Source organism: Curcuma longa, chromosome 10, assembly GCF_044706935.1.
Source record: "Curcuma longa cultivar G26 ecotype Majalengka, Jawa Barat chromosome 10, ITB_CL_G26_1.1, whole genome shotgun sequence".
In the NCBI taxonomy this organism is placed as follows: domain Eukaryota; kingdom Viridiplantae; phylum Streptophyta; class Magnoliopsida; order Zingiberales; family Zingiberaceae; genus Curcuma; species Curcuma longa.
This window is the reverse complement of record NC_133870.1, coordinates 546599-558689: the sequence shown is the minus strand read 5'-3', so window position 1 is coordinate 558689 and position 12091 is coordinate 546599. Positions and strand designations below refer to the sequence as shown.

At 40.2% G+C, this 12091-nt stretch overlaps 1 protein-coding gene across 2 annotated transcripts in view; it reads right to left on the bottom strand.

Moving 5' to 3' along the window:
* The window catches only part of LOC141836265 (cullin-associated NEDD8-dissociated protein 1), a 39520-nt gene extending 38900 nt beyond the window's left edge, over nucleotides 1-620 (bottom strand). Inside the window, exon 1 of one of the 2 annotated variants that reach the window (XM_074723708.1) lies at nucleotides 378-620. The gene's annotated coding sequence lies outside the window, so the exon portion shown is untranslated. The remainder of the gene's footprint in view (nucleotides 1-377) is intronic. The other variant, XM_074723709.1, reaches the window with a different exon arrangement.
* Nucleotides 621-12091: the final 11471 nt, after the last annotated feature.

The following is a 12091-nucleotide window of genomic DNA, read 5'->3' as shown; positions in this document are numbered from 1 at the left end:
AGAATTTCAACATAACATCACAGATGAAATCATGGTTCGTAAAAATAAAATACTTAATACTTGGACACTTCAATGCCCCCCCCCCCCCCCCCCCAGCCACGCACCCACTATTTGTGCAAGAGTTTCAGACACAATGACCACGTGAAGAACATTTAGAATATCAACCACAGCTGTCTTGGATACTCGTAACAGGAGTAACAAAATCAAAAGCAAATATTAATAGTGTGACCTCAATGATTTTTCTTTTTCATTTACAAATTATTATGTTCATTTTCATTAATTGCTTCGTTCAGGTAGTTTCATAGCAGAACGAAATTCCTTCGCCTAATTAATACAAATCCCTTGAATACCCCGGGAAAGGGGAAGTGAGAACGAACCCTGACGATCACGAGAGAGGAAGCCTTTTTAACCACCTGCAGAGGTTATCTTAGAACAGAGATTCGTCCTCAGCCAAGCGTCCACTACCGGATGATCGACAGTGCTGGCGGTGGTGATGGTGACGGTGACCGACGCCAACAGAGAAGGTGGACTTCCGAGCAACTAAGGAGACCCCAAGGCGACTGCCCTCCGGGAGAGAGGAGGGAAGGAGCTCGGCGCTAGGCGAACGGAGACGGCAAACAGGGAGGTCCCGCGAGACGATCGGAGCAGAGAAGTGGAGTGAGGTAAATAAAAAGGGTTCGGGCTGTTCTAGGTTTGGGGATCTCTCTCGTCGCCGTCGGATTACGATCGAGGGGCAGAAACAGCGAGCCTTTCAGTCCTAAGTTGGTCCGTCTCAAACCACGCTCGGCAATTTAGTGAAACTTAGGTCTCACAAATATTCAATTCAGCTATCCTACTTCATATTTTACTCGATCACACATACATTTTCTAAAATAATCCTTCCTTCATCCGTAATGTTTACATCGTATTATCCAATAAGCCCATTCCTGATCCGCCGCTCTTTAAATTCTCAAACTGTAGATTGGGTTTCATAGGGACTGTTGCTCTTCCACTCTACTATCCCTTTCCAAAGTTGTGTTCTCGAAAACCTTAATATCAGCTCCTTTTAACTGTTGATCTCCTTTGAAAATCATAATGTTAGAGCCGCTCCATCAACTCCCTCCATCTTAGTGGCAAAAGGTGAATCCTTTACCTCGATGGTCTTTCACTTGCCATTTTCTCTTAAAGAGAGATAAATCATGCAAATTTTACCCTTAATAACATTAGCGCTTATAAAGGGGTAAGATAATTAGTGGGACTTCTGCACCCTCATTAAGAATTGACCTCCGATCTATCGGTGGCAACACTTTTATAGGAATCATCTATCTGCGCTAACACAACAATAACTTTTATTTTTTATGTAACCTTACATAATATCCTAAGATCTTGGTTCAAACTTATCGTCTTCTCTAAAGATAAGATTTTTAACGATAAGTCTTTGGTCTGATATAATGTTAATATACTTTAAAACTTAAGAACCCATGAAATGCTCATTATTCTCATGCCCTAAATCCCTTACTTGAAGGTATCAAATTGAGTTCTTCCTGCCATCATTATATTCTTTATGTTAGTATAATCAGTCTCCAAGATTTTAATTTTTGATAATATACATGTGTCTAATCAAGTATTGATCAACGGTTGATCCAAATATGACTAGATGTTTAGAAATGAATAAAGTCTAGTTAGATCAAAGTTGATCGGATGATTAGCAAAGGTAAAGTCGAAATAGATCAAGATTAACCGGATGATTAGCACAAGTCTAAGTAGGTCAAGGAGTGACTGGATGCTTAGCAAGAGAAAGTCTAAATAGATCAAGGATGATTGGATGTCTAATAAATGGTGAGTCCGATTAAGCCAAGATAATAGGATGTTTGACAAGGGAAAGTCCAAGCAGGTCAAAAATGATCGAATATCTTACAAGTAGAATGTCTAGGCAAGTCAAGGATGATTGGATGTCTTACATATGGCAAGTCGAAGCAAGCTAAAGGCGATCAAATGTTTGGCAAAGAGAAATTCTGAAGGAGTAAACATAAGATGATGACAAGTCTTGGAAGAGTATAGTTCAAATAATAGGTAAATCTAGTAGGTCAGGTAGACTTACAAGATTAAACTATGTTGCTTGTTTGCACTTATATGCTTGTATTGTAAGAACCTAGAGCTGGAAGTAAGATTGAGGAAGCAGATAAACACAAATCGGATGCAGCCAAACCAAGTCTAAAGTGAACCAGTTTTAACATGGGTCGAACTGGACACTAATTGATCCAGTTAACTGGACAATCGGTCCGATCAATCGAGAAAATTGGTCTAATCGACCGAATGAGTTCAGGTGCGAAATTAGATCGATAATGTGGCTTGGTTTGATAGACCAAAAAAAGTTTTTGATCGATTGATAAATCTAATAAAGACGAGATCGTAAGGCTCGATCCAAATCATGAAGAACTCAATCTTTTTGATCAGATTTGACTAGGTCCAGTAGATTGATAGGGTTTATCTGTAGACCGATATAATGCTATAAAAGGACCACAAGATCAAAGCCTTAACACATCAATCTCTCATTCTACAATTCTATTTCCCTACTTTATGCTAAAAGGAAAAGCAACAATGTTCTACTCGTGTGACCGAGGAAGTGCCAAGAAGAGTGTGAGATGCTCAGGGCTCTGGACCGACCATCAACTTAGTTGATTTGTTTTAATTATACACATATGTGCTGCATCTTTATCTATTAGTGATTGTATATAAAAGTATAAAAGGATTCTCTGTTTTTGAACAAGTTTCGAAAAGAAGATACACATAGTGAACTCATGCTTGAGGGTGTAGGACTTGGATGTACTAACCATGGGAAGTTGAGAACCAAGAAAAATTCTGTATCTTGTGCCCTTTTGTCCTTTCTTTTATTGCTTTTATATTTCATTGCTACTAATGCTCTTGATAGAAAGAATGAACAATGAGTACAAAAATGAAGATGATTAATATTCACCCCTGATCCGGTGGGGATATTTGATGATGACGTGGATGACGAGTATAATAGGAGGTAAGGGAAAAAGATTAAAGATAAGCATTCATTAATTTAGGAAACCCCGACCTCTCTCTAGCCTCGGTATGCTTCCGTAAGCATGAGCCGAGCTCTTTTGGCCTCGGTATGCTTCCGTAAGCATGAGTCGAGCTCTCTCTGGCCTCAGTATGCTTCCGTAAGCATGAGCCGAGCTCTTTTTGGCCTCGGTATGCTTCCATAAGCATGAGTCGAGCTCTCTCTGGCCTCGGTATGCTTCCGTAATCATGTGTCGAGCTCTCTCTGATTTCTATATGCTTCCGTAAGCATGTGCCGAGCTCTATCTGGTCTAGGTATGCTTCCTCAAGCATGAACCGAGCACTCTCTGATTTCGGTATGCTTCTGTAAGCATGTGCCGAGCTCTATCTGGTCTAGGTATGCTTTCTCAAGCATGAGCCAAGCTCTCTCTGGTCTCGGCCGATTTCTTTAAGCGTACGCCAAGCTCTTACCACAATCTTTACACACCTCTCGCTTCACATGCCGACCTCACGACTTGGTCCCAACATCATGTGTTGACCTCATGACTTGGTCTTAGCATTGCATGCTGACCTTTGAACTCAGTCCCAACGTCATGTGCCGATCTCACGACTCAGTCTTAGTACGATCCCTGCATTCAAGATCAACCTCCTACACGTGATATTTATTGAAGACATGGTCGTTCCACCTAATCCGAAGAGGATAGAATCGATTCTTCCATGAAAATAGGAACACATCCTTGAATATGTATAAACAGACAAAGTCTCTCCAAAAGCGGAACTGGTATGGTAGAATATTTCTAAAACGGTTGATAAGATTGTGGAACAGAAGACAATTGCTATAAAAAGGTAACCCATACCTATGGGTATAGGTACGCAGACATATCTATCCTAATTTCTTCAAGCCTTTAACTCCCTGCGCTGAACCCTAACTTAAGCGTCAGAGTGGCTTGCCGAGATCCAACCCCGGCGCCATTCTAACCCTCCTCTTTTTCAGGACCTCTCTTCTCTTTGGATAACTTTCTTCGAGGAGCGTGCACGTCGTTCGAACCTTGTACCAGCGTTTGAACCATCAACGGTGTATTAGTAGAAATAAATTGGTACCGTCTGTAAGAACATTGAGCCGAGACGCTACGATGGTTAATAATGAAGGAATAGGTGGTGAGCATGATTCTACTGAAAAGAGTTACAGAGACAAGATGATGGTTATGTTAATTTGAGAGGTGTCCTATGGCAATCGCCTTACGATTATATTATTTATTGGATAAATAAAAATTCATTATTTGAGTGCACATTCCATATGTGTTTGATTGGATCTTAAATTCAAATACTGAATATCCCAAATATGATTTATAGCATGAGAGAATTTGTGATTGGATCATAACTAGTGAGCATATCTACATGTGCAATTATGAGTGTATTGAAATTATCCCTAGTTGAGGAATTGATGAGCACGGATGTCATTGATTCTGTCGAGACTAGCACGTTTTGAACTCCTTGGTTAGCCAAGCAGCTGATCTCACTGCCGTCAACATCGGATATTGAGAGTTAAACGTGGAAGCTGGTTAAAGGTAACCAGTTCATTGGAATGACCTGTCCTGAGACTTCATATAGTTCTATTCATATGTCAATGAAGATATCAGTGCAGCTATAAGTGCGAGTTTCCTTTGACTTGCGGTATTCAAGTCACCTTGGTCATGGAGGCTTATACTTTGACATCTTAAGCAAGCATCTCCGAGGAGGTGTGGACCCGAGATAATTGGGTATAAGTCGAAGTGCCCGAAGGTATTTGAATATCCCACAGAGGATTCATCGCTTCTTGGAAAAAGAGACGTATACCCTGCGGCCACTTGTCAGGATTGTTACTAAAAGTCTTTGGCCAAACCATTACATGTTAAGAGTACGAGACTCTTGGACACATCTACAAGTAACTTGAATCCACAGGACAAGAAAGCAGCTTGGGCTAGGCGTGACGTAGTCAGCCTAGTGGGGACCGACATATAGACCATGTCCTGAATCAAGCGGGTATAAGACAGTGAAAGAAACGAGGCACGATTCAGTGTAGCTGCTGAAGGGTTTAGAAAATATCTGAAATCAATTATTGATTTTTTGGTCAATTAGGGATCATGATATACTACTAGGTGTCACTCATGATCATTCCGTAATTAATGATTAATTACGAACGACCAATATAACCAGGAACCTATTGGGTCACACGCACTACAAATTCTCCGAATGACTTAAAATAACTTTGAGAATTAGATTCTCAAAATGAGAGAAATAAAATCTTATTGTACCAGACAATGGACAAAATGATGGAACTCGTCTTATGAAGACGAAATGAATGAAATTGATTTCGTTCAAATCAGAAGTTCGTTTGGTTAGTGAACCAAATGATTTGATTTTGAACCAAATTGAACCAACGTAGTTTGGTTCATGATGGAAGAGGTTTTGGTGAAACGGAAGAGATGAGAAGCTTCGTCTTTGGAAGATGAAACGAACGAAACTAATTTGAGTCAAATCGGAATTCGTTTGGTTAGTGAACCAAACGAACCAAAATAAATCTGATTGCTACAGTATGGGTCTGACCCGAATCTGGTCAGGTTCAACCCATTATCAATCGGTTCAATCAAAGCCTAATCACCGATTAACCCTAATGGCTTGTTTGGGAGGAGGTGAGGGAAGGGGAAGGAAGGGTAAATAAGGGAAAGGAAATTTGTAAACTTGTTTGTAAAGGAGGGAAGGGGAGAGAAGGGGAAGGAAGGGTAAGCTTTCCCCTTGCATGCCCATAAATAGACATAATTCCTTACACTCCGATTTGGGATGTAAGGAAGGGGAAGGAAATGTTAAAACATATTTATTCCAATTTTACCCTTATATTAAAATATTAATTATTAAAATAACTTATCTATTAGATTTTTGCACCATTGCTCCTCGTCACATAACACAGTCAGTCACAGGATCTCATCACTCGCACTTCTCGATGTCAACCTTCGTCGTAAATTTTTACATCAGTAAATTTTTATAAAAATATATATATAAATGTTGATTTATCTTTTATCGTACCAAAGTGTACAAATTTTGTATTTCATATATTTTTATATATCTATTATTTTTTTAATTTTTTATTTATTTAAGTTGTAAATATTAATTTTTATTAATCTTATGAGCTATATATATTTTTTCACATATAAATTTATTTTAAAAAATAAAAGTATTTTTGTAATTTTATATATTTAGTTTATAATTTCGATTGACGAACTCATTGAACGAATAGTTATAAGGCATTAGATAAAATAAAATACCTAACGAACAATTATTTCTAAATTATTGTAGATCTATTTTAACAAGTAAGGATATTTTTGTAATTTTATATATTTAACTTTCATTTCCTTCCCCTTCCTCCGCATATGTTACGTTAATGAACCTTCCCTTCCTCTCAAATAAGAAAAATATAAATACTTCCCCTCCCCTTCCTTTCCCTCCCCTCCTCTTCCTTCCCCTTAACGAACCTTCCCTCACCCCGAGTGTAAATGTTTCGGTTTAAAAGAGAAGCTACAGTGCATCTCAAGGGACGCGCAAGCACGCCCCTTTTCTCTATTTTCTTCCCGCGAGCAGAGCGGCGCGGCCCTCTCCAAGATCGCGACGAGGAACCAGGAATAAGGCTTCTCTTCGAAAGAAAGGGGCCGACGGTGGAACCTTCTGCTCTAATCGGGTTTTCTCCACCAACGACCTCCTTCTTCCTGAGTCCACCGGTGGTATTCTTCTTCCTGAAGAGCACGCTGCCGCGAGTTTTCTTCCCCGCACAACGCCCTCCGGTCGATCGCGAGCCCGACCGCCTCCTTCACTCTTCCTCTAGTGAGCGTTTGGCGGCAAACGGACTGTCAGCCCTGGGTTTCCCGTGCGAGAGCCCGGTTCACGGTCTTCCTCCCTGTGATAGAGTCTCCACGCTGGCTGTTTCTGGTCCGAGTGATCGTACCCATGCTCAGACGATAGCCGCCTTTGCTTTGATGGCCAACTGCCGTCCCTAGTTTCTGTGTTGCCAACCAAAAGAACCAGAGAGCTCGCTCTCTCTGTTCTGTGTTGCCGAACAGAACAAACAGAGACTTGGCTTCCCTATTTTGTGTTGCCGAACAGAAGAAATAGTGACTCGGCTTCCCTATTTTGTGTTGCCAAACAGAAAAAATAGTGACTTGACTTCCCTGTTTTCGTGTTGCCGGCCAAAAGAAATTAGTGCTCTGTTTTGTGTCAACGGAGAAGAAAGGGTTGTGTCTTGTTTTCCTTTCGGAGTTTGTATCCATTACCGGAGCTATTATAGCTACCGGTTGGGCATCATTGTCCTGTTGTTGATACACTCGTGTAGGGTTCCTTCTGGCCTCTGATGAATTGTTTATCAAGGACAGATGCGGCCGGAAAACAAACATGAATAATAGCTCTTACTAAGAGTTGTCCAATCATGCTCAATCAACCACAGTCGTTTGATGACCGTTTGTTAATTTCACGGAAGCTTACGAGGCTTCCAAAAAATTTTCTATCAACGTCAAAAACATTCTGATTGTTTGTCCCAAATTGGCGATCAATGGGTGGCCACCATCAACTACACCAGGAAATCAATTTTTGGTGATAGTTAGAAAGTCCCGGAACGATCGCGACACACGTTGTTGTGTGGTTTCCGGAATAAAGTTTCTCTTGATTCGATCATCATCGATCATCGGCTAGTACCGAAGATGATGGCACGACTCATGGCTTCCGAAACCGTCCAGATGGGAACTTGGCGTGGACCACCAGTAGAGGCGGGACTCCGACGATGACTGCTTGATTGATGCTGATCCATCTCAAATGTCATCGGAAAGGTACGCACAGAATTATTTAATTCTTCACAAATTTTAATTATGCATGTTTAGAATAATTTTATTATTCTGTAAAATTTTGATTTCCTGTCATGGCTGGTACATGTTGTTTCCTATTTTGCCATGCATGTGTTATTTAATAATTAGTTTTAATTATTTGTATATTTTCGCTGCACACGTTTGCGAAACGTGTTAACACGCGCATTGCACTGGGACGATCCCAACAAGTTCCACATCTAAAAACACATGAAAAAGATCATGGATTTAAAATGATGGAATATATCTCCATTGGTATGAGGTCTTTTAGGGAGAGCCCAAGAACAAAGTCATGAGGGCTTAGGCCCAAAGTGAACAATATCATGTCATTGTGAAGATGCAGACATCCTTAAGGATTCAACAATTGGTATCTGAGTGAGGTTTCGATCCTCGAACCTGTGGGATATGGGCCCACTACGCTTCCTCTACAGGTCATGTAACTGGCGATGGGCTCAGACAGACTCAGACTACAATAGGAGCAGGAGCCGATGATCGTCCAGCATGAGCAACGAGCGATGGGCTCAGACTACCATAGGAGCAGGAGTCGATGATCGTCCAACATGAGCAATGGGCGACGGGCTCAGATAGGCTCAGACTACAATAGGAGCAGGAGCCGATGATCGTCCAACATGACCAACGAGCGATGGGCTCAGACAGGCTCAGACTACAATAGGAGCAGGAGCCGATGATCACCCATGCAATAATGCAAGGATGATGCATAACACTAATACAAGCAACATTTATCAATCTACACTCCATATAATATGCACCAGTATCAAGATGATATGGAACTAAACAATGAACCGATAAAAACTGCATACGACATGTACCAAATAATGACATACTAGGACAGATATAAAAAGTATAAAAATTACTACTAGCTATAGCAAAACAATAACTAACGACTAGAAGAGTCATGATCTAGATCTAACCATGTGGTTGAACCTTAAACAAAGGAAGTGGGTACTCCCGTGTCTAAATCAAGAGGACCAGACACCAGGAAGAATGTTCTAGTTGCGGCTAGGTAGGAAGTCCTAGTAGGTCGGATGGACCGAGGGGCAGAAAGTCCTGGTGGGTTGAGGATTCAGACATCAAACGGAGGCTTTTCGTTTGAAGGGGGTCTGTGGTCCTTTGTTTGAGGGGGGATTGTTTGGTTGCAAGGGTGCAAACATAGTCCCGCATCTAAAACACATGGAAAAGATCATGAGTTTAAAAGGATGGCTTAGGACCAAAGTGGACAATATCATGTCATTGTGGAGATACAGACATCCTTAGGGACCCAACAATTGGTATCAGAGCTAGGCCGCTCTTCACCGGACTAACCGTCAGAAGAGCCATGATCCAAATTTAACCATGTGAGTTGAACCTTAAACAAAGAAAGTGGGCTCTCCCGTGTCTGAATCAAGAGGACCAGACACCAGGCAGGAAGTCCTAGTAGGTCGGGTAGACCGAGGGACAGAAAGTCCTAGTAGGTCGGATGGACCGAGGGGTAGAAAATCCTGGTGGGTCGAGGAATCGAACATCAAAAATGGAGGCTTTCCGTTTGAGGTGGGTGTGTGGTCTTTTATTTGAGAGGGGATTGTTGGGTTGCAACGGTGCAAACATAGTTCCACATCTAAAACACATAGAAAAGATCATTAGTTTAAAAGGATGAAAAGTATCTCCATTGGCATGAGGAATTTTGGGGAGAGCCCAAGAATAAAGTCATGAGGGCTTAGGCCCAAAGTGGGCAATATCATGTCATTGTAGAGATGCAGACATCCTCAGGGACCCAACAATACTAAATTGTTACGCCCCGGGAGATAGCTGTTCAGAAATTTTGACAATATCTCTCCTATAACAATTCATTTTCCCTGAATACATATACATAAACGCCTACATGGCCTATCCATAAAATAATACCTGTAGGTATTAACTAATAAATAATAAGAAATGTGACCCACACGACCACACACGTGCATAACTCAATAATATGACCCACACGGTCACTCACACAATACATTGCAAGATGAATTCAAAATCGACACATCAATCGTAACGAAACATACTAAAGACACTACAATCCTAAATATTGATACGAAATCATAACTCGAAACTCCAGATACGGGTCGTAAAGCACTCACTTCCACATTTGATATTCTATGATCTTGCACCTTTAATAATAAATATGATATAAATTAAATCAAAAATTGATACTCCTCTATGAAAATTTATTTATTTTGTAACTTACATAGATTTGAAACCATAGTGCAAATTCTGTCTCTAACTTTAATAAAAGATAATTGAGATACCAAACATAACTATAAAGGGATTACTAATTGATTATATCAATCAACTCACCTTATATATAGTTTGACCTCCTCACAATTCAGGAGTATGTATGTTCTTGCAGCATGATATTCTTATTGATTTAACCATCTTGAATTAGAAGCACCAAATGGTTTACTAAGAAACTTGAAAATAGAAAGCATTGTAGGGTCAATTGGCTGAGTATCATCATAATATCTAGGATTCTTGCGATGTCTGGTGTTGACAGTATCAGCAAAATAATAGGAGCAGAATGAAGTTGCTTCTTCAACCAAATAAGCATTACATATTGACCCCTCGACTCTTGTTTTGTTGTGAACATTATTCTTTAATTTTCTCAAAAATCTTTCAAATGGATACATTCATCTATACTGAACAGGACGAGCTAATTGTGCCTCATAAGGTAGGTGAAGGGGTAGATGTTCCATTGAATCAAAAAAACTTGATGGAAATATACACTTAAGCTTACATAGTATGATAGAAATATCTATTTCTAGCTTGCGGATATCAGCCGTCATAATACACCTGACAGACAAATCTTTTAAAAATAGACTCAGTTCTGTAAGTGCTTGCCAAACATTATTAGGTAGAAGGTCATGAAAAGCTATTGTCATAAGTCTTTGCATGAACACATGACAGTAGTGACTCTTCATTCCAAACATTTTTAACTTATTTATATCCACGCATCGGGTCATATTGGAAGCATACACATCAGGAAATTTTATCTATTTCAACCAACTACATAAAGCTTGTCATGTCCCGAGAAACGGTTGTCTGAAAAATTTCGGCAGCATCTTCCCTGTAACAATTCAACTTTCCCTGAATATATAGTAAGATAGGCCCACCCGACCATCTACATATACACACATGCATCAATTATAGCAACCACCACTACAACAAATCCACATACATCGACGATAATACCAAAGCACAACGATAGTGCTCACAATAAAAATCCAACGACAATTCTACAAACCACACATCAGAAATAATACAGAGTCACACAAACAAATAAAATCTGAAAACTATACAAAGACCCATAAACTCCTGCTGTGAGATGGGGGGGTAGTTCGACAGAACTCCAAGCTTTAATGTTCTTATTTGCTACCTGAGGAGACAAAAACCCCCAGGGCCTGGGTGGTGAGTATAAAATACTTAATGGAGACTAGATAGAAGTGCATAACATAACAAGGTGTCAGAGGAATATAAGCATGAATATCAAAGGTATACAGTCTCAATATGAGCAAGGTCAACTACGTACAAATAATAAGTATCATATAATAATGTATATCATGTCATACAAATACAACAATCATATAACAACAAGTGCACAATCACAATTATATAACAGTAAGTGTATCAACTATAAATGCAGTAAACAACAACAAATGCATGCATGATCATTGTCTGCACTCGCCACCCCCAGTCATCCACCTAGTGCAGTGAACTGGGGCGCAAAACAGGACAACTGCACACCCTCTAACCGCAAACCACTACACATGACTGAGGAGCAGAAAAATGTCACTATTTACACTTGCCACCCCCAGTCACCCAGCCAGTGCAGTGAATTAGGGCACATGATAGGAATCACCCGCTCCAACAACAGACCAACTACACGCAAGGGGGAGGGGCAATCTTCATGAGAGCTATCTAGCTAGTTCTGGTAGCACCCACACTGTGCAGTGCTATAATGCCCTCACCCACACTGTGCAGTGAGAGTTAACAATAACAACATGCTATAATGCATAGTTCAACACATAACTACTACAACATCAAGATATGCACAACATCATGATAAGTTAACAAAGATAAACAATTAAGGAGACTGTATTGATGATAAATAGATCATATCAAAGCCAATGGTAAGTGTCAAGCACGGATCAAGCAACGAATAT